Consider the following 4,966-nt stretch of genomic DNA (forward strand, 5'->3'; position numbering starts at 1 on the left):
AGCTACTCATTTATCTCTCAACAGATAAGTGTTTCAATAACACTTGGGGCACGCAGCTCATCATCTATCAATTTCTCATTCGGAGAAAGTTGATATTGAATCAAAAGGATATATGTCCCCCCTTCAAGTCTTTTTGATCACTAATTGAGTCTGATAAATTTGTGTAGTCCACACGGTTTATTTTTTTGATCCTAAACAGAAGCATTAGTTGCTTTATCTTTAGACTCTACATAGATTTTGCATTTTATTTGTTAATTTTCCAAAACATTCATATATATGTTATTTTTAAGCTATCGATGATTGAATGGAAGACCTGGTGAGATGAGCATCAAAAAGTCTCATATATACAGTACATCCATTGTACTGAGTATATCTGTTATACTCACATGCCAATCTTTTTATAAGATTGAAAACAATTTCATATGTTGAAATTGATTGTTATCTTCCCATTCCCTTAATCTGAAAAGATTAAACAAGTGGATTTGAAAAGATCTACTTACTATTTCTTGAATTGACGGCTTACGCGGAGGATTTCATTCATTCTTGTGTATGATGGAATGATTCTCATTACATCATAAGGGGGAGTATGTAATAATGAATGAAATGTCTAATTCTGAACATTATAAGGGGAATTTGATGTAAAGATCAAGGGGGAGTAACTTCAAATTTGGCAAAAGACTCGAAAGGAGTGCGACTAGAGATGATTACAAAGATTATTCCGATGCTACAATATCTGAGAGTTGTTGAATGTGAAGATTATTATTTCAACAGTTTACTGATAGAGATTTTGTGTCGTAAAAGAATGTTTGTGATCTTATCTGAAGAAATTCATTATTGAGGAGAATGTTTAAAATTTGTTCGTTATTGTTTCTGTTCTACATTGTCAAAAAGAGAAGATCATTGCGGTTCTACATTCGAGGGGGAGAATGCTAGAAGATCTTTCTCAACAATTGATTGTCTGAAGATTTCGAGTTGAAGTTTATTTTTGAAGAAGACATTGTGTGCTTAAAGTTTCACAGTTCAAACAAGGCTCAACGCGCACAAATTCTTTCAAGTCTGAATATAAAGGGGGAGAATGTTAGGACTGAAATTCAGTGTATAATTGTATTCGTCTTGAAAGTTAATTTTGTCTATGATTGTGTAAAAGTCAGCGTGTTTGACTTTTCTTAGAGATGTTGACTTTGACCTTGTTTAGTTTGTTTGACCCTATAAATAGGATGATTCTTTGTAATCTTTGTAGGAAGCCTCATTGTAAATTAATATATGTTTATGAGAGTTTGGCCCACATATTGAATGTTGACTTTCTCTCTCTACTCCTTCTAGGGTTCTTACATGAGTATATGTTTTCTGCCATTGTTGAATTGAAGGTTTCATGGAAGACTGATCATATTAGGGACACACACTATGATTCTAGTAAGCATTCAAGAAACGTTTTTAGAGGCTCAGAGTTGGAATATTCTCTTCCAACTGTCCTCAAATCGATAAGAAGACAATGTTGGTCCTAGCTGGGTCTACAAGAGTTTAGAGGCGAACAATTTGTAGAAGGGGGTTGAATACAAGCACATAAAACTTTCACGTTTAAAAATATATATTCATATAGAAAAATCAATACAAATTTTACAGATTATTGGTGGAAATAGAAAATGTAAAGATAACCTACCTAGAACAATATAAGATTGCACACAAATATACTTAGCAAATATAAGAAATTTGCCAAATAAGATAAAGACAGAAAGATGTTCTTCTTGGGTAAGAACTTTAGAATTAGAGAGAAATTCTAACTTTCTTGAAGATAAGAGTGTGTGTTCTTCTTGTGTTGTAGATGTAGTGCATGATGAGAGCACTCAGCTATTTATACTTATTGCATTAAATGCAATTCAGAAGGGTTGGAACACAGGCCAAGCTTTTAGAGGAAAGCTTTTCCTTTATAATAGTGAATAGTACTATTGTCTATTCATGAGAAAATATGCTTTCATGGAGTTGGTGGGCACTAGAGTTGACTAGTCGGCTCTGTGCAGTACTATACTCTTGAAAGGGTATGGGTTTGTCCTTTGTGTGTGGAAGGACAACACAAAAAAATCATGCATAGCAAGCTTCATTTGTTCGCTAAATGCTGGAATAACGTTAGAGGTCTCTTCAGCATTCACTTAGGCTTGTGCAGTAGTCACACGTATGTGAACAAGTTGTAATCAATGAATACCGTTTCAGATCAAGAACGCGCCAGTCACTAATCTTCAGTTTCAATCTTCGACATTCACTAAAGGTTCTTGGTGTGAGTTTTGTCTTCTTGAAGTATCGTTGTCGCTGTAGGATTACAATCCATGTTTCAGCGATCACTGAACATACTCAGTGATGATCGTTGGAAATGAAAAGACAGAAACATAATACATCAAAAGGTAAAAGGGGTTATCATCAAATCAATGAGAGAGAAGATCAACAGACAATTAAAACATTGATGTACTTCAGACACAAATTCATTCTTTCCACAGAGAAATCTTTCATATTGTCTTACTAGATTAATCTTCCTTGATTCTTGTACTTCATTAGTACCTTCATATTGAAAACATAGAGTGTCCCACATGGATTTCAAGGTTTTGAGCTTCATTACAGAGTAATATACCTCGTCAGGAAGAGACATGGCTATTATAGACCTCGCACGAGTGTCTAAAGCCATCTTCTTCTTGTCTTCATCGCTCCATTGATGAGGTGGTTTTAGAATCTGTAGTTCAGGAATCACGGCAGTTGTAGTAGTTGCAGGAACTACTGGATATATAGCATATGGAACATAAGGTCCATTTGTTATATAGTGTGGAATCTCAGGATCCACACTTTCCAAGAAGAGAGACATCCGATTCTTCTGGAATGGGGAGGTTTGGCAAAAGAGCCATTATCGTGAAAGTGAATCCTAGTGTTTTGTAAAGCCATTCGTATAGGAATAAATTATCTATTGTAGAAAAAGATAATAAAATGCAAATTAAACAACAAAACAACACAAGAAGCAAACGTTGTTCTGATACCACTTGTTGGTCTTAGCTGGATCTACAAGAGTTTATAGGTAACAGTTTGTAGAAGAGGGGGATAAATACAAACACATAAACTTTCACTTTTAAAAATTATATATTGATAAAGAAGGATCAATACAAAATTTTACAGATTGTTTGCGGAAAAGATAAGGCAAAGAAACCTATCTAAACAATATAGAGATACACACAATTACCTCGTCAGGAAGAGAAAAGGTTTGTTGTAAAAAATAAAGACATGGAAAAGTGTTCTTCACTTGTTAAAAGTGGTTCTTTCTCTTTAGAGAGAGAGTAGTGAAAGAAGTAACTTATTGGGTAAGTTTCTTCGAGAGGAAGAGTAATAACAGAATAGAGAACACTCGGCTATTTATACCCATTGCATTAAATGCAATTTAGAAGATACACAACACGTGACAAGCTTTTGGAGGAAAGCTTTTCCATTGCTACAGTGAATAGTCCTTTTTGCTATTCATGAGTAAACATCTTTTCGTAGAGTTGGTGAGCACTATAGAGTCAACTGAGTGGCTCCGTACAGTACTATACTCTAGAAAAGGTATGGATTTGTCCTTAGTGTGTGGAAGGGCAAGACAAAAAACAAACGTGCATGATAAGCTTCGTTTTATCGTTGATTGTTGGGATGACGTTGGAGGTCTCTTCAGCATTCATTGAAACTTGTGCAGTCTTCACACATATGTTGACGAGCTTGTAATCATTAAATGCCGCTTCAGATCATGAACGTGCTAGTCTCTATTCTTCAGTTTTTGTCTTCGAAATTATTGAAAGTTCTTTGGTGAGAGTTTTATCTTCTTGAAGTATAACAGTCACTGGAGAGCTACGATACATTTTCAGCGATCACTGAACACACTCAGTGATGATCGTTGAAACTGAATAAACAGAAACATACTTCGACATGTAAAAAGGATTATCATCAAATCAATGAGAAAGGATCAACAGTTTTTATATGGGAATGCCTATTATACTACTTAGTGATTTAGTTATTTTTCTGTTTTCTTGGTGTTACTACTATCAAGGCTTGATGCACATCTCTAATTTACAATTCAAATATTATAGAATGTTACAGTAAAGTGTAGTATTTGTTTTTATCAGTTTAATATCTAATATGTGGGTCATTGACTCCATGATATTAATTTTATTGTTTTATGGGAAAACATCGATTATCTTACTCTGGTGATGTGGTTCTTCATGCATCATCTTGAGCTTCCAGTATTGTTGCTACAGCTTATGCACCGCTCAAATTTTCACTAATATTATAGAATATTTTTTTTCAAAACTTCAAATGAGATTTCAATTAAATTATTTATAAAAATTAAAATCTTGACTTTGTCACCTTAGATGAAATTTCAATTAAAGCTGTGATTTCTAGTTAAACAAACCACTAACATTAGTCAAACATTTGTAAGGTACATTACAACACCGTTCTCGAGCATAGTTAGAGAACTTAAATTAGCATATGGTTCTAAGATTGTTGTCAACTTCTCTTAAAAACTTTTAATGTCAATGAGTAGTTGCCACACACATTTTCCTAAAGTTTGTTTAGAAGAGAACTTCAAATTTTAGTCTGTAACATTCCTTTTGAAGATGATATTACTACCACAATGCATGGTTGCAACACTAGTATAACATAAAATAAAAACCTCTCCTATCTCCTTTTTCTCTCTCATGTCTCCTATCTTCTCCCTCTTATTTATATTTATCCTCTCTCCACATATGTGCACGCATAATTGAATATACACAATTGGTGAACACATTGTGAACACTTTAAAGTATTATTATTGTTTGTGAACACATTATGAACACATTGTGAACAAACTTTTAATCTAGATCTGATAAAACTGGTGAACATATTGTGAACACCAGCTACATGAATAAACGAAATATAAATCTATCATTAATGAACACCATGTGAACCTTGTATATATATTATA

At 33.7% G+C, this 4,966-nt stretch overlaps 1 non-coding gene across 1 annotated transcript; it reads left to right on the forward strand.

Annotated features, from left to right (window-relative positions):
- The first annotated feature begins 4,087 nt into the window (after positions 1 to 4,087).
- On the forward strand, positions 4,088 to 4,273 carry LOC112504971. Its single transcript, XR_003068303.1, has one exon. It is a non-coding gene; the product is annotated as a U2 spliceosomal RNA (small nuclear RNA).
- The last annotated feature ends 693 nt before the right edge of the window (positions 4,274 to 4,966 follow it).

Source organism: Cynara cardunculus, unplaced genomic scaffold (genome assembly GCF_001531365.2).
Source record: "Cynara cardunculus var. scolymus isolate 2C unplaced genomic scaffold, CcrdV1 Un_Scaffold_7598, whole genome shotgun sequence".
In the NCBI taxonomy this organism is placed as follows: Eukaryota; Viridiplantae; Streptophyta; class Magnoliopsida; order Asterales; family Asteraceae; genus Cynara; species Cynara cardunculus.